This window comes from Euprymna scolopes, chromosome 21 (genome assembly GCF_053919585.1).
Source record: "Euprymna scolopes isolate OS-2025 chromosome 21, ASM5391958v1, whole genome shotgun sequence".
NCBI lineage: Eukaryota > Metazoa > Mollusca > Cephalopoda > Sepiida > Sepiolidae > Euprymna > Euprymna scolopes.
The window spans coordinates 99,606,970-99,626,588 of record NC_136502.1 but is presented as its reverse complement, the minus strand read 5'-3'; the positions used below and the strand labels follow the sequence as shown (position 1 = coordinate 99,626,588).

At 33.0% G+C, this 19,619-nt stretch overlaps 1 long non-coding RNA gene across 1 annotated transcript in view; it reads right to left on the bottom strand.

The window, feature by feature from the left end:
* The window catches only part of LOC145242623 (uncharacterized), a 135,991-nt gene extending 124,027 nt beyond the window's left edge, over positions 1–11,964 (bottom strand). Inside the window, exon 1 of the long non-coding RNA XR_013862775.1 lies at positions 11,751–11,964. This is a non-coding gene — a long non-coding RNA (uncharacterized LOC145242623). The remainder of the gene's footprint in view (positions 1–11,750) is intronic.
* Between the last annotated feature and the right edge of the window lie 7,655 nt (positions 11,965–19,619).

Genomic DNA, 19,619 nt, shown 5'->3' with positions numbered 1-19,619 from the left:
GTTTAAAAGGCAGTTCGTTTGCACAGACCCATCTTTACTCTCTCGTCCACACCAGCCTGTTCCAGCGGCAAGAGGGGCTCGAGACAGTTGGAGGCAAGGTGAGATACAGGAGCTGGCGGAAGTGTCGACGTCTTCCTTCAAGCAGCGTCTGGTATTCCCAAATGATCACTCATCTGATACTGACCAGACTCGTCGTTGCTTAACTTCGGTGGTCTATTGAGTGGCAATGTGATTATGCCGTGTGGTAGATATATACTATTGATTTAAATAAATCCTGAACAGAGAAACAAGACTTTTTTTTTTCATCAACACTAAACATTAAATAAACCATGGACTTGAAGGTGATTTCAGGTTCAAATGACCAGCTACAGCAGGAATTGGAATATACTCTACTAAAGCCTGGTCATTATATCTTGTGAATTTCAAAAATGCAATCTGGATATGAGGAATGATATGCTTCAGAGAAGCAAATGAGAAATTGTTGAATAGAAACTCTGTATCGATTGGAATTTCGTTTGACGTATACAAAGAAAAGAAACTTATCTAAAGTGGTAATAGGTGAACAAATGAAGAGGATTGAGAGAAGAAAACAATCTGTCTGTTCATAGAAACACAAATTCCATCAACAAAGTTTCTTTCCTAGAATTGCCCACCTGCGGAAAACTGCGACACTAATCTGCATCTCAGCTGACTACAATATGCTCGTCTTCAAGTCCTATGTGCACAAATTCTTGCTATTCCGCTCCGTTAAACATTTTACTTAATTCCTGCTAAAAATGATTACTGAACACCTTACGCTCATTAATCCTTATCCTCGAGTGGTCCCTGGGTCTTTATAAGTGGTGATTCTATTGTAAGAAAAAAAATAAAGGTACACAAAGAATAGAAAGGAAAGTTTGGGTAGAAGATTTGCTTTTGCTGTGCATCAGATACAAAGCTCGGTTGAGCACCTTTTATGGTAATAACGTTAGATATGGGAAATACAAGTAACGTCTCTTCCGTGAGCACCATTCTCTGGAGAAGAATTCACTTTCCACTAGATTACGAACGTAGATTTTGTATGCTGTCAAGACAAGAAAAGATGCCCGAGACGCTACCTCCACAGATGTGGCATCAATACGCCATTTTGGTTATTATCTGATTTTTATACGGATATCGATTTCGTGCCCTGTCCAGGAACAAGAAACAACCGACAAGGAAAGAATTGAGGAAGCCGGTCTACTCTGCTTAGAGTGAATATATATAAAGTAATCACGTTGCCATATCGGTTCTCATTAGATCAACGAAATTAAGCAACGTTAAGACTAGTCAGTACCAGATGGGTGACCATTTGGGGATACTAGGCGCTGTATGTAGGAGAACGCCGGCATCTACCTGCAAGAACTGCAAAAACCTAAGTTCGTCATCTTCCCTGGCGGGAATATGCATGCAACTGGGTACCACTTGTGAATGTAATATTCCCTTGACACTTAGTCCTTCAGAGGAAACCGATTGAATCCGTATATAGTCAACGCTGTTGGATATATACATATCTCGTTCAAATATGCGGTTGGGTACCGTTTGGAAATTTAATATTCCAGTGATACTTCTTCCTTCGGAGGAAGCCGATTCAATCCGCCTAGGTGAATGTCGTTGGTATTATGCATAAATAGAATTGCATAAGGAGCTTAGGTATATTTCTGGAGTTCCTGGAGCTGTAAATGATCCAACCATGATCCATTTCTTCAGCCTTTTCAGGAACAGAGTTGAAAACGAGGAAAAAATTTCAAAAGAGCTAAAAACTACCAATAATATTTTGCGTTTGGTTTTTGGGCGGGGGATGGGGTCATTTAATTGACACTTACCCAAAATATGCGCATTGCTTCATGAGTGTCGTTTGCTGCACCGTCAATGTGCAACAAGTTTCAGAGAACTGGAACCAATAAAAATGTCCGGCTATCTTCAATGAGAAATGACAGCTTCCCGAGTTAGCAATAATTTCGGTTGAAAGCGAAATGCCAAAGTCCCTCGACGCTGATGGAATAGTGAATACATTTACATAGAGAAATACGATGTAACAAATTCTCTATTTTAAGCCACGGCGTTGAACGAATAAGCAATCTACAAATAAAAATAGGACCGAGCAGCAGTTGATTAGACCAGCGTGTTCAGCTCTATTTTCCTTTTTTATATATATATATAATTTATTGTTACTAGGAAAGGCGCCAATCCCCAATGCCAGTGAAGATGGACAAAATACCGTTATCTCATTTTCAACACGAGAATTGAGTTTTATCAGCAAAGATGTTAATGTTACACGTTGCCATCGCAGAGTCGACCTCGTTGTAATTTATTCAGAAAGACACCAGGGTTGATCCATGGCATTTAAACTCTTCGAGACCAGTACATAGCCTTTCATGGACGACAATCAGCGCGACACGAACTTATTAAATAAACTCGAAAGGATATATTTGTTTCTGGACTACTATATTATTCGATGTTTATAGCACTTAAAGATCTTACATTGATGTGGACACAATAATAAAGAGCCCTTTCGGGGTCTTGTGCTTGACTTTCCTTGTACTCGAATGGAGACAAGTATACTTTTGCTATTAAACATGACAGAGACGGCAATCTCTAAATCGATTCAGATTGGCAGACTGGTTATAAAACCGGGTGCGCGAATTACTGCTGAAAAGTCGAAGACAGTAAATGCAGTATACTCTTACAGATTTATATATGTGTTTGATCATCTCTCTGACTCATCTGTATGGCTAGATGCAGTGAGATTTGAAACCCAAACTCCAATGATTAATGCTTCATATTCCACAGACTTGCTCTAACTGTAAGTTATAAACAAAGTCTTCTTCCTCGTTTTTCCGACACACACATGAGAACAAAAGTCAGCTATTCTATTCTTTTGTTAAATTGTAAATTTAAACCATGGCCATGTAAACTAATGACCATGTAAACTTTATTCATAGCAAACCCCCAAAAGTTGTTGATCTTTGGTGGTGGAATTGTGAGTGATTAACCATCCCACGTGACCTTGCTTGACTATGACTTCAGATGAGATACATGCTAGAGATTGCTAGCGATATTGAACTGAAAATACTGCCAGTGACTGAATTTTTTATTTCTGTCTCTTCCTTCTTGGTGCGTATTAATGTTTTTCTATCTTTCTTCCTACCCCCTTTTTTCTCTATCTCTCTCTCTTTCTTTCTCTATCAATTTTCCTATCTCTTGATGAGTGAACAGCTGTAATTCGGTGGAGATTCGATCGCAGTTAGCTACGGCTCGCAAATAGTTGACATCTCAACTTTGTTGAGAATGGATATCGAGTTCCTAAAATGCTCCTTCAATTGTTAAAATTAAAGATTTCTATTTCTGTAAAAAAAAAAAAAAAAAAAAGTGTGTAGGTGTTCAATTCCAGCACAGCGCTCCTGTCAGTAATGACGTCAACAATTCAAAGAGATTGCCCACTAGAAAATGTAGTCGACGACATATCAATCCTTTAATATAAAGGACCTTTTATCGTCTATGTTCTGCGAGCTGGTTGCCGTGCCCAGGAAGTAACAACCTTTTTAGAAACGTCATCACATCACGGAAATAACAAGTTACACTCCCTGATAAACGAAAGTAACTTAGATGTGAAAATTATTCATTTATTTTGAAATATAATTATTCACAAGAACTTATATAAACGTTAACATACAAATTGCGTTCAAAATACATCCTATTTTTTGTTATTCCGCCCTAAAAAATCAGAGAAGGATGTAAATTGCATTGTTATGATAAACTGTTGCATTAATGATCGGAAAATGTTTTGTAAGTTTTTTTTTTAATTTTATGTATTTATGCAAGTCTTGTATTTGTGCACGTATTTGTTTTTAACTTTGTATTCATTAGTGCAAGTGTTGGCTTTTAAATTTGTATTTATTTTTGCAAGTATTTGCTTTTAAACTTTATCTTTATTTTTGCAAGTATTTCTTTTAAAATTTGTATTTATTTTGCAAGTATTTGTTTTTAAATTTGTAATGATTTGTGCAAGTATGTTTTTAAATTTGTATTTACTTTTTCAAGAGTTTGCTTGAAATTTGTATTTATTTGTACAAGTATTTGTTTATAAATTTGAATTTAATCGGGTATGCATTTGCATTTATATGTGCAAGTGTTTATTTTGGAATTTTTATTTATTTATGCAAGTGTTTGATTTAAAATTTTTATTAAATTGTGCAAGTATTTGTTTTTAAGTTTGTTTTTATTTGTACAAGTATTTGAATTTAATTGTGAAAGCGCTTGTATAAATTTGAATTTATTTATGCAAATTGTTTTTTTTATTTTTATTAATTTATGCAAGGTTTTTGGTTTAAATTTATATTAAATTGTGCAAGTATTTGTTTTTTTTTAATTTATATCAATTTGTACAAGTATTTGTTTATAAATTTGAATTTTATTGTGTAAGCGTTTGTTTTAAATTTTAATTTATTTATGCAAGTTTTTGTTTTAAATTTGTATTTATTTATGAAAGTATTTGTTTATAAATTTGAATTTAATTGTGCAATCATTTGTTTAAAATTTTAATTTATTTATGCAAATTTTTGTTTTAAATTTACACTGATTTATGCAATCATTTGTTTTAATTTTGTATTGATTTGTACAAGTATTCGTTTATAAATTTGTATTCATTGTTTCAAGCATTTGTTTTAAATTTATATTTATTTATGCAAGTTTTTGTTTATAATTTGTATTTATTTATGCAAGCGTTTGTTTCAAATTTGTATTTATTTATGCAAGTGTTTGTTTTAAATTTGTATTTAATTGTACAAATATTTGTATTTTATGCTATAAAATAAAACATCGCCATATATATGCGTATTTTTGTCACGAAATACATTTTAATTCCAAATATATAGTAATAAATAATATTTACATCTAGAAACAAAAATTAGGTTTCAGGCTAGTGAAATTCATACCAAAGAATTCTACCTAGTTATGTCTGGCGGAACGAGGACGTACTGATCACGTGGATTTAATGAAGGATTCTGTTCAAAATTTCGTGCAGATTCTCGAGTTCGACAAGGTACAACTGAAGAAGGTTGTAAATAACATCGACCGAAACATTCTGCAAATATTCATCAAAATGAGAATATTAGTCCGAAGAACCCAGATAATAGGAACATTAAGGGTAATTATTGAAAACAATTGATACGAGTTTATTAGTAATATAAAAATAGAAAACATGTTAGCGTTAATTTAGTTTTACGATCAGATTACAGCGAATGACGGTAGATGATAAAACGGCGGGAATTTTCCCCGCCTTTTTTTTTTTTAAAGCGTCACTCGCCGTAAACCGATTGCGTCAGATGGAGAAAATATGCAATTACAGTCATTAATAAATTGAGCGCGCATTTATAAGGGATTGCTGCGTTTATAATAATGTGTCACGCATTCAACTGTGTGTGCGCGTGTGCGTGTGTGTTGTTATATAAATATATCTCTATATTAAACTATTTAAACGGTGACAAAAAAGTTTTATTTAAAAAAAAAATCTAATAATTAAAAGTGAATCATTTATCAATACATTGAATACAATTATGAGAAAAACAAATATATGATTCTATTTGTTATAAAAAAATAGAATTTCTGAATTTTTGAGATGACGATTGGTTATTCGTATTATTTGGATTCATCGGATTACTGTTTTTATCTTGAGTGTCATTTTCACAACGTTTTGGTCGATGTAACCTCCGACCTTCTTTAGGTGTATCTTGGCTTGTCGAGAATCTTTCTGTCAAACTGAAGAATCGTTCTGTCGAACTCAGGAATTTGTCTATCTAACTCGGGAATCCTACTGAGAGTCTTCTGTAAAACTGGATAATCATTTTGTCGAACACAGACGTCTCTCTGTTGAACTAAAGAATCTTTCTGTCAGAATTCGAGAATCTTTCTTCCGAATTAAAGAATCTTAATGCTAAACTCACGAAGCATTCTGTCAAACTCCGGAATCATTCCATCTATCTCGGAATATTTCTGTCGAACTCAAGAATCTTTCTGTCGAACTCGGGAATTTTTCTGCCGAACTCGGAAATTTTTCTATCGAACTTTGGAATCTTTTTGTCAAACTCCAGAATCTTTATATCGTACTCAGCAATCTTTCTGTCAAACTCGAGAATTTTTCTGTCGAACACAGGAATCTGTTTATCGAATTCGAAAATCTTTCTGCCAAACTCCAAAATCTTTCTGCCAAACTCAGAAATCTTTTTATCGAACTCGAAAATCTTCCTGTCGAATGCTTAAAGCTTTCTCTCAAAATATTTCTGCCAAACTCAGGAATCTTTCTATCAAACTCGGGAATTTTTTTTATCGAACTCGAGAATCTTTCTGTCGAACTCGAGAATTTTTCTGTCGAACTTGGGAATCATTTTTTCGAATACAGGAATCTTTCTGCCGAACTCAAGAATCTACACGGAATATCGAACGGAACTCTTTATTTAATTCACTGGGGTAATATGCTCTGTCGAACTTGATAATTTTTCTGCAGAACTCGGGAATCATTCTGTCAGAACTCGGATATCTTTTTATCAATTGCTGGAATATTTCTGCCGAACCTGCGAAATCTTTCTGTCAAACTCGAGAATCTTTTGTCAAACTCAGTAATCTTTCTGTCGAACTCGGGAATCTATCTGTAGAACTCCAGAATCTGTCTGCTGAACTCGGGAATCTTTCTATCTTTTTCGAGACCCTTTCTGTAAAACTCATGAATTTTTCTGTTGAACTCGGGAATTTTTCTGTTAAGCTCGGCAATCTCTGTTTAAACTCAAGAATCTTTCTATCGAACTCGAGAATCTTTTTGTCCTTTCTATTCTTTGAGGATATTCTTCTGTAAAACTCGGGAATCTTTCTAGAAGAACACGATAATCTTTCTGTGGAACCTGGAATCTTTCTTTCGAACTCGGAAATCTTTCCATCGAATTTTTCTCTTGAACTCGAAAATCTTTTTGTCAGACTCGAGAATGTTTCTGTCGATTTCAAAAATCTTTCTGTCGAACTCGGGATTTTTTTTTGTCGAACTCGAGAATCTCTCTGTCGAACTCGAGAATCCTTCTGTAGAACTCGGGAATCTTTATACGAACTCTGGAATCTTTCGGTCAAACTCGAGAATCTTTTTGTCGATCTTGAGAATCTTTTTATCGGACTCTGGAATCATTTTGAACTCGGAAATCGTTTTGTCGAACTAAAAAATTTTTCTATGGAACTCGAGCATCTTTCTGTCGAACTCAGGAATCATTCTATCGAACCTGGAAATATTTCTCCCTAACTCGGGAATTTTTCTATCGAACTAAGAGTCTTTCTGTCGAACTTGGAAATCCTTCTGTTGAACTCAGGAATCTTTCTGCCAAATTCGGGAATCTTTCGGTCGAACTCGAGAATCTTTTAGTGGAACTCTTGAATCTTTCTATCTAACTCGGGAATCTTTCTGTGAAGCTTGAGAAACTTTCTGTGTAATTCTTAAATCTTCCTGCTAAACTCGGGAATCTTTCTGTCGAACTCGGGAAATTTTCAATCGAACTCGAGAATCTTTCTACTAAACTTGGAAATCTTACTGTCGAAAGCGGGAATTTTTCTTTCAAGTTCGAGAATCTTTCTGTCGAACTCAGGAATCTTTCCGTCAATCTTAAGAATTTTTCTGTCGAATTTGGGAAATCTTTCTGTCAAACTCGGGAAATTTTTCTATCGAACTCGAGACTCTTTCTGCCAAATTCGGTACTCTTTCTGTCAAAATCGGGAATCTTTCTGTTGAACTCGGGAATCTTTCTGTCGCACTCGAGAATATTTCTGTAGGACTCGAAGACTATGCGATTAATCGTAATGAATAGCAGTCTACATGCTTTAATGGCATCATGAAAAATGCAGCATCAAACATCATAAAATATTTGGTAAAACTAGGGAAAGAAATAAAGTATCGGCCACCGTCCCAGCCATATAAGTCAACAATCTAATTCATGCACAATTTGTAGATCATTGGCTGGACTGAAATGTCATCTGCGACTCACACACTGAGTTAAATAGACGAAGATGAAGTAAATGTAAGAACCTCATACGTCGTAATCGAGAGAGGCCATAACACACACACACACACACACATATATATGCGTGTATATATATGTGTTTATGTGTGTGTATGTGTGTGTGTGTGTGTGTGTGTGTGTAGCTGAAGTTGGTATATTTCTAAATCATCGCAATGATGTACAATTTTATTTATATTTTCGAATGTTCAAATCGAAATGAGATTTGACGTACAAACAAAATCAGAAAAAAAATCCAATCACATGTGATTAGTATCTGTGCGTTTACTTATACTTCCCCCCCCCCACCCTGCCAATCGTTTTTTCTTCCTCTGCCTTTCAATATCGTATTCATATCACGCCCCAAAAAACGATTACCTTTTATCCTGTTGTTCTTTTGTTTTCTCTCTCGGTCCTTCCACGTTGAGCCTTGCCCAATGTTTCTCATAGTAACATCCTTAAGATTTCTTAGCAAGATTGTATGAGTTCGAATGTGTCTCACGTCTCTCTTTCTAGCCATTCTTCCTATTTCTTTTTGTTCCTTTCTCTTATTTCCCTCTTTTCTCTGTTTTTCTCTCTTTCTTTCTTTCTTTCTTTCTTTCCCTCTCACAGACGCAATAATTATATGCGATGCGTCCAATTTAAGGTTCTTTGTTCGTTTCGAGGGGCAGACTGTTTCACACTTATGTTTTCGGATGGAACTTGAATGTCCACTAGACACTATCCTCCAGCGTCTAAGGTCTCTCTGTACAGGGGTTTGTCAAAATAACCTGGCAACTTCCACCCACAAGTAAACTCTGACTAAATATCCCAAATAACATAGTATTCATAGTCTAAATAATATATCTTCCGCATGGTTATCCCGTACCGACTTTTATGCGGAATAGAGCATATTCTTCCAATGATAAAATCTATAGCAACAACATCTGAAGCTGGATACTCCACCACACTAGATGAATTCTTGTCCTGAAATCCAGCAAGACCAAGAGACCACAAGAAAGCTATATTATAAGATAGTTAACTGATAAGTTTGGGGGAAAAGGGGAATTGATGTTCTTAACCTTTTTACTTACCCAATCTTTATTGGGTAAAGGAAAACTTTAATAGAATGTTCAATTTTTTATACATGTAATATAAAGATCAAGTGTTTGCCTCATGTAGGTCTCTTAATTTTTGAAAACTTCGAGTGTAGTAAAATGAAACATAAAGTTATTGCAAACACTGTTGGGATCCCCCCTCCTCTCTCTCTCTCTCTCTCTCTCTCTCTCTCTCTCTATATATATATATATATATATATATATATATATATATATATATATATATACTCCGTAACCAATTTTAATAAAAATAACATAAAGTTATCATACAGCTGTTGTGAAAATTTACAGATGATAATAATTACAGTACATAATAACAAAATATTAAATAAAAGCAATGAAAACAATAATAAAAAATTAACAATAAAAAAGTGAACAACATGACAAAAATAAAATTGATACACATGACAAAAGTGTAACTTGCAGAAAATAATAATAATAATAATAAGAAGAAGAAGAAGAAGAAGAAGAACGAAAAAAGAATAATAATAAACCAAATCCAAACAACAACAACAATAACAACAACAGCAACAACCAAAATAAAAAATACTAATAATGAACAAGATAGATGCAACTGTAGACCCCACACACTCTGCCTACTTCAAAGTAAATGTCTAGCCAAAAGCATAGTTTACCAGGCCACAATATTTGCGAAAGAAAACCCAAATAACAAGAAATATTACGTAAGTATGACATCCTTAGATTTCAAAACCCGATATTATGACCATAAAAGAACGTTAAAAAACAAAAAAAAACACCAGCAAACCAATACTGGGAACTCAAGGAAAGCGGCGTTCGCCTATAGTCAAATGGAAAATAGTAAGACAAGCAATAATATGTAGGGACCTAGACGATCCATGTAGATTATGCCTGAATGAAAAATGTGGCATCCTATAATTAAAAGAACCCCAACATCTATTAAACTGTAGGAGAGAAATAGCGAACAACTGTCTGCACAGGATAAGCTTTACTGTAGGATAGCGATACAAAATAATTTTTAAATTGATAATAACAATATATATATATATATATATATATATATATATATATATATATATATATATATATATAAGCCTGACGAATCCTACAGTGGATGAAACGCAGAATATTCAGTGTAGCTTAATCGCCATATATATTTTATAAATTACTAACTAGCTCTACCTACGTATTGAGCACTTTTGAAGTAAATACTAAAAGTTTACGCATAAATCTATACTTTCGTATATTAAATTTGTGTGAGTAAATGAAGTAGTTATATATATATATATATATATATATATATATACACTAGCATGGGTGCGCGTTTGTTTAGAGGTGTATGCTGAGCAAAATAAACAAAAAAAAGTCAATTTTTTAAACTTTGACCCCTATTATGACCCCTTAAAATTTATTGTTTTGGGCTCAAATCAAGTTATTAAGTTAGATCCATGTCCAATGAACCTAAAATTGTCGGGGGATCAGAAGATTACAGGTTCGAATCTTGGCAAGTTCGTAATAATTTTAATCATCATTTTATACAACGTTTACTCATTATCCTTACCCTTAGTTAGGGTATTTTTTTTTTAGTGATTTTGTTTTGTGCGTATAGGAATTGCCCATACTCCGAGTTCACAGAGTAAGCGTTGATGGCAAGACGATGTTGAGTGTAGTTGATGTTGAGTGTACTCGATTTTGTTATGACTCTGCGTTGTATGTGCCGACTAGTAGAAAATAAATTCGAAACAAAAAAAAAGAAAAATCCAGTTTTTAACCAATCACTTGCATAAGAACGTAAGACACGTTTCTGAATATCGGGTCTTCCGTGAAACTGCAGTAAAATTGTAATTAGTGTTTAAATTATTTTTTTTTATATTGTTATCAATCTTAATCTGGTGTACGGCATAATCACGTTGACACACCGGTTTTCGCCAGATCACCGAAGTTAAGAAACGTTGAGCCTAGCCAGTACAAGATGGGTGACCATTTGGGAAGGCTATGCGCTGTATGTACCTTCTGGGAAGGTTGGACGTGGGGCCAACACCCTCACCCCGAAAAAAGAATTCCTCGCTACAAAAGCATCTACAAAGTTGTAGATGGCCTATGAACCCCCCCCCCCAAGACCTCAAGGTTATGGATGGGTATGAATCTCAATGCGAAAAAAATACGGAGGGTTAGTGTGCGTCTCTCTGTGCGACTTTATCGGTTGGTTTGCCACTGTTTCGTTTAACACGAGGATTGAATAGATGTATCTATGCTAAGTTGCATTCACATATTTCAATAAATGACATTGTCAATCTTTACGGGTGAATTTGCATTTTAGATGCAACCATGCCGCTATCTTAGCGACACTGTCGGTCTGTCACTTACATTTTAAATCGTATTTTAATCGCGAAAGGCGCGCATGTAATACATGCATCTTAAAAATTATCGCTCTTCGTTATTAAAACCTAGTCACCAAAGTTATCTATGACGTCATGGTATATTATATAACTACTACTACGATGATGATGATGATGATGATCATCATCATCATCATCATCGTCGTCGTACGAATCCGGAGATTATATTGTTGCCAGTGAATATTTTTCTAGTCAGAATTCTTTCTAGAAAGATCTCAGGTACTTACGGCGTGGATCACGTGAAGGTTGCCAACATTCTAAGTGAAAATGAATTTGTGGAACGAACTCGATTCGAACTTCGAATACCCAGTTCATAAGTCTGTGTCGTTAAGCACTTGACCATAGTCACCTCCGAACTATTACGACGCATGCGCATAAGACGGCAATTTGGAAAGATTGCCATCACTCGAAAAACCACAAAAAACGCACAAAATTGTCCGATATTGTTTTGCTAAGGAGAAGAAAACAATTATGACGTCGTTTTTTTTTTTTTTTTTTTTTTTTTTTTTTTTTTTTTTTTTTTGCTTGTTTGTTTTTTTTCTGATTGATACTTGACGAATAAAAATTGAAACGGCCTTCGGAGAGCAAATATGACAGTGGTAATTTTTTAAAAGCACTTTAGACACAAACCTGCGATCGAAAGTGACACAGGAAACATAATTGAGAACAGACACACAACCACACGCCAACCGCATGATCTGCAGGAGCAGTGTATTACTTTAAAGTGCATTCAGTGATGAGACGCTAATTTGAGAGATCTTGGAGAATGTGGGGCCATCTCTTAGTGCCTTTTACTCCACCATCCATTCCGATCCGGAGTGCTAGTACCTCTCAGGTTCTTAGCTATCTATCTATCTATCTATCTATCTATCTATCTATCTATCTTCGATCTATCTATCTCTCCCTCCCTCTCTCTCTCTCTCTCTCTGTATGTCTGTCTGTCTCTGTCTGTCTGTCTGTATCTCTCTCTCTCTCGCTCTCTCTCCCTCTCTCTCTCTCTCTCTCTCTCTCTCTCTCTCTCTCTCTATATATATATATATATATATATATATATATATATATATATATATATATATATATAAAGGACTGGTTTCTTCTATGGAAAGCAACCATCGCTTGATGATGACTTCTGATTTTAACCAACCATTTGTCCGAAGCATTAGCATGTCCAGTGTCACTACAATGTAAATTTATTTATATTAATAAAACTACATATTGCTCTTCGTTTATTGAGCACTCTAAATAAATAATATCTTTAATCTGGATATATATATATATATATATATATATATATATATATATATATATATATATATATATATATATATATATTAGCAGTTCAGCCCAACTTTGCTCAGGCCCTATGTACTGTTATAACTTGCCCTACGTGTGAATACACTTTATGTAAGATTTCAAATGTTTAAGCTAAAATTTGTCTGAATAATTTCGTAGAGATCGTAGAGGTCAATATTTTTTTAACTTTGACTCCAATTTTGACCCCTTAACATTTATTATTTTGGTATCAAATCAAAGTACAAAGTTTTACCCATGTCCAAGTTACCTACATGTACAATTTTCAGCCTTTAGACCCAAAATTGGTGGAGGAATTCGGTAAACTCTGAAAAGGTCAACTCTTTCAACTTTGACCTTTTGGCAGACATATTTTCACACAAAAACTGGTTAAAATGCTTGTCTGAATACGCGTTATATATGAATTTCAAATGTGTAGACCCAATATAGGCTGAGTCGTTTGCTAGACATTGCAAAGGTCAAACCGTTTAAACTTTGACCCCTTGGCAGCTCAAATTTTCGATCAAAACCAATTAAAAAGCTTGTCCTATCTCTGAATACTCTTTATGTAAATTTTCAAATGTTTAGACAAGAAATTGGCTGAGTAATTTGATAGAGACTGCAGAGGTCAGGGTTTTTTTTAAAACTTTTCCCCCAATTTTGACTCTAACGTTTAATTTTTTGGGCTCAAATCAAATTAAAAAGTTTGATCCATGTCCAAGTAACCTAGATCTGAAATTTTAAGTGTTTAAACGCAAAATTGTCGGAGGAGTTTTGTAGAGTTTTCAAATGTCAAATCGCTGAGGTTTCACCCCTTGACAGCCAAATTTCTGGCCGAAAACCGATTAAAAAGATTTTCCCAAATCTCAATACCCATTATGTCAAATCTCGAGTCTCTAGACCGAAAATTAATAGAGTTATTTGGTACACACACACGCGCGCGCGCGCACACACACACACACACATACACACACGGAGGAGTTTATCAGAGTCTGCAAAGGTCAACTCTGTAAACTTTGACCTCTTACCAGCGAAGTATTTGCTCCAAAACTAATTAAAAAGCTTGTTGCATGTCTTAATACCCTTTATATAAAATTTCAAATTTTAGACCCAAAATTGGCTTAATCGTTTGCAACGGAAAAATCTTTTGGGCTTTGACCTCTTGGAAGCCAAATTTTCAGAAAAAATCGATTAAAAAGCTATGTCTGAATACACTTTTTGTAAAATTTCAAATATTGAGACCAAAAATTGGTTGAGTAATTTGGTAGAGACCGCAGAGGTCATTTTTTTAAAATTTGACTCGAATTATGACTCTTAGCATTTATTGTTTTGGGCTCAAATAAAATTATAAAGTTAGATCCATGCCCAAGTAAACTATATCTAAAATTTCAAGTGTTTAGACACAAAATTGGCGGATGAGTTTGGTAGAGTTCTCAAAGGTCAAATCGTTGAACTTTGACCCCTTAACAGCCAAATTTTTGTCCGAAACCCGATTAAAAGGATTTCCCAAAATCTCAGTACTCCTTATATCAACTCTCGAGTCTGTAGACCGAAAATTGAAAAAAAGAAAAGTTATTTATTAGGGGAATATACACACACACACACACACACACACACATTATCACTTATATATATATATATATATATATATATATATATATATATATATATATATATATATATATATATGATGAAAATAATGGAAATAGTATTCCGACAAAATAGAGAAAATAAAAAGGAACAAACCGTATTATGTGTTCATCAACGTTTCATCTTTATTTCCAGAGGAAGTCTCGAAATAAAGACGAAACGTTGATGAACACATAATACGGTTTGTTCCTTTTTATTCTCTCTCTCTCTCTCTCTCTCTCTCTCTCTCTCTCTATCTATCTATCTATCTATCTATATATATATATATGAAAAAATTGAATAAATTAAAATATTTATTAATCCATTCAATAGGCAAGCGAGTAATTCTTAACCCGTAGATTTTCAAAGGCATACTATTTTTATCAGAAGATGAAAATCAGCAAGAGATATACTAGTGATTTACATAAATTTGTAAAATAGGACCTTTTTTTTCTTTGTGAATTTAATGGCATCTTCAATAAAAGTAAAAATTAAATCAATGAAATAACACCTCGTAAAGTTCAGAACGAAGAATTCGTGAAACCCAAAAAGTCAGTTTGTAATGAATTTAGTCATCTACAAAATAATAATAATAATAATAATAATAATAATAATAATAATAATAATAATAATAATAATGATAATAATAATAATAATGGTAATAATAATAAAATCATGAAAATATCTAATATTCGATATTCTAGAAGTTCGTAGAGAATCAATTAATACCCATCTTTTCATCCGTCCCGGCAATCAAAAACTGAAAGATGCAGATCAATGGAAAGTTATTTAAAAAAAAATAATTAAGTTATTTTTCTTGTTTGTTAATTGCTCTTTTTTTATTGTTGTTGTTGTTTATTTGCCTTTCCACGACGGCAGAGTAAGACACAAGGTCGGTTTTTAATGTGGGTAAAAAACAGCTCCCCAAAATAGGGCACTGTGGTTAGTAACAAAAATAATAAAAAAATCTATTAGTCATGAAGGACTTCTCCTCCATTAACAGAGATCAAAAAAGTGAAGTGAAAAAAGTGAATTGCAGAAGGCCAAAAATCTTTTTTTCTTTATTGCTCTATCTATTTTATTGGCGTTGAGAGATTCTAATATAAGACTAATATTTATCTTTGTAATTTATATAAATATATATATATATATTGATGAATCGCACAGGTAAGAAATTCATTTTTATACTATGAAAAGGTTAGTAATTACAATTAAGAATAGGAAATTAGGAAAAAATTTTTTTGTAACTTGTATTCTTCCTAAGGTTAAGGGTGGTGGTGTTTGATCAACACTGCTGGGGAGCCATGATGTAATACACTGTTTTGTTTTTAAATCCCCGAAACAGTGTTTCATGGTAAACAACTGATGATCCCTTAAAAAATATAAAAATTGGTATTATAGTAAATTTGAGAGTTGATACAGTGATTGCAGGTGATTAAATGACTTACTGACTAGATGTTTTTTTAATGAATGATAAAAAATAATTTTTTGTGTGGTTTCAAATGTTAAAAACTTCAAAGACTATATATGTTGTTTTAACAAAAACCAAGACATAAAGGAATACATTGATAGCAACAAATAGTGTACTTCATCGTTAGTTACAATTGTTTAAAATAAATGAAATACACTATTTGTTGCTATCAATCCATTCCTTGATGTTTTGGTTTTGTTAAAACAATATATGAATGCTCAATTATGAAATATGATCATTTTGTAGCTTACAGTTTAAGTCATTACATTTTGACTACTTCATTTACTCACATAAAATTAATATACGAAAGTATAAATTTATGCGTAAACTTTAAGTATTTACGTCAAAGGTGCTCAATACGTAGGTAGATCTAGTTAGTATTTTATATATTTTATAAATTACTATATATATATATATATATATATATATATATATATATATATATATATATATATTTCCGTATTAAGTTTAAGTTATTTTAACGCAATTTTCTTACAAATAAATCTACTATTTTACAATGTATTGTTTTACTCTGTACGTTTTCAGCGACCCCAACAATCCATAAATGGCACTTTTCACTCCAGATTTTTTTTTTAAATATGCTTTTTGAGAATTTGCCTAGAATCATGTTAAAAATAATATATCGGTAGCTTTAGCCATATAAGAAATATTTGTTTTTATAACTTTGTTAAACAAAAACATCATGTGTGTGTGTGAGTGTGTGTGTGAGTGTGCGTAATATATATGTGCATATATATATATGTGTGTATATATATATATATATATATATATATATATATATATATTCAGAGTGGGTTAGGGGTAGATATGAGTATAATATTAACGGCCATAATATTATTGACTATAATTATATTATAACGAGTTCAATAATAAAATAATAAACCATTCGGTATGAACCCGACGATGGAAGACCAGATAAAAACGAAAAAATTGGAATTATAACACCAAAAAATCCAACCTTCATCGCCCTTCGGGGCCTGTGGCTCAGTGGATAGAAGCGTTGAATCTCTACGGTTCCAGGTGAGCATTGTTTAAAGATAGCAGTTTCAATCCTACCCAAAGCAGGCCAGAGGATTAGTTGGCCAAGACTTGGTGAGACGACAACAACTATGGAAGGCAGCAATTGCTGAAGATACAGTTAAGAGATTCAGCATTTCATATCCCGTCGCGGTTAACCACCTTACGGAGGCCAGAGGAAGAGTTGCCCGAAACGTCGTGAAACAACATCTATGAAAGATGAGGAAAACAGTCCGCAAATAAATCAATCTATATAATACTAAAACTCTGTCGTTCTTGGTTGTTTGCTTGTTTGCTTGCGCACTATCATCCTCCTCCTTCCCCTACTACTACTACTACTACTACTATGCCTCTTCTTCTTGCTACTACTATTACTTCTCCTCTTTACAACTACTACTACGCCTCCTCTTCCTCCTCTTACTACTACTACTACTACTACTACTACTACTACTACTACTACTACTACTACTACTACGCCCCCTCTTCCTTATCCTACTATTACTACTACTGGTTGACATGTATTTTCCCTACTACTACTACTCTACTAATTCTCCTACTACTAATACTACTACTATTAATGAAGAAGTATGTATTTCCCCTCAAATCATGCCTAAACGCAAAGTTACAAGACCACAAGTGGCTGATAAAAATCCAAGCTGTGATACAGGACCACTTATAATTCAATGGCTGTAATTTTTTTTTTTCAAAAATAAACAATAATAAACAGAATGACTCATATTCTTTTTTTCATTTTAATATACTTTTATAGAAATGTTTCTGTTATGTCACAAAAAACTATTTTATTTACGTCACAAGTGTCATGCTCATACATTAATTCCATAGCTAATATAACATACTGACCCCTTAGGGGATGTTTTGCAACTATTCTGTATTACAACTATACTGTCACAATTTTCTCACAAATAAATCAACTTTGACCTGTTGACAACGTATTTTTTTTTACTGTGTACGTTTTCAGCGGCCTAATTTTTTTTTTTGCGTTTTAAGTTATCCAAATAAACAATTGTTAATACTTTCTGCATTTTTTACATCGTTCATTTCCGTATTAAGTTTAAGTTATTTTAACGCAATTTTCTTACAAATAAATCTACTATTTTACAATGTATTGTTTTACTCTGTACGTTTTCAGCGACCCCAACAATCCATAAATGGCACTTTTCACTCCAGATTTTTTTTTTAAATATGCTTTTTGAGAATTTGCCTAGAATCATGTTAAAAATAATATATCGGTAGCTTTAGCCATATAAGAAATATTTGTTTTTATAACTTTGTTAAACAAAAAAAATTATATATATATATATGTATATATATATATACGTTTTATTTTTTGTTACCGAATCTTTCTGTTAAGTTACATTATTGTTTCAGCTACTTGGTCGTTCTTTTGGCCGTCTGTAGCATCCTCAGACTTTTACAGAAATGCTACAGACGGCCAAAAAACGGCCAAGTAGCTGAAACAATAATGTAACTTAACAGAAAGATACGGTAATAAAAATAAAACGCATATTTGCTCTACAACAGTATTGAGCACTTTCTTCAGTTTTTACTAATTACCATTTCCACTATATATATATATATATATATATATATATATATATATATATATATATATATATATATATATAATGGGCCAACAACCAGCAGTCGTATCAATCACGTTTATTGGATTTATAAAATGTTGCTATAATTTCTCAACACTGAGTGACACAACGGGTCACGGGTTGTCTAGTATATATATATATATATATATATATATATATATATATAATTATATATGTATATATGTGTGTGTGTGGATGTATGTATCTATATCTTATATATATATATATATGTGTGTGTGTGTGGATGTATGTATCTATATCTTATATATATATGTATATATATATATGTGTGTGTGTGGATGTATGTATCTATATCTTCCTCATCTTTAATAGATATACATATATGTATATATGTGTGTGGTGTGTGGATGTATGTATCTATATCTTATATATATATGTGTGTGTGTGTGTGTGTGTGTGTGTGTGTGTGGATGTTTGTATCTATATCTTATATATATATATACATATATATATATATATATATATATATATAATGTTTTATTCAATAGAATAGTTTAATATTTAAAAATAAAGAGGAAAGATTCTTTCATAGGTGACAGACAACCTCGGAAAATATCGGCTCCGAGCAAAATCAGTTGTAAATCAGATTGCTGGCGATGACGTCAACCGTGTATTCTGATCGAAAAATCGAGATCATAAAACAATGAGAGATAATATTTTAACTAGATTGGAATAGCTAAAAAGGCAGAAAAATAAGCACTGAACATTTCAAATCGAAGGTCAAAATAAGCGAACAATTAGATTCCAATCAAAGATGATGCCAATATAAATAGTAAAACAAAAACAAAAGAGAGAACCAGTCAACAAAGGTCTTCCGTCGCCGCCACACATCATATTCTTGCGTAAAGTCAATAAAACTTTGTTGATTTAACAAGTTGTTCTTTGATTATAAAAATTACGGCCATCAGAGTGTATATATTATAGCAGGCATTTCGTAAAATTGTTAACCATAAAATATATGGATGACATTATTACAGCACTGTGTTACCAATTGAACTTAACATATAAAAATGCTTTATAAATGT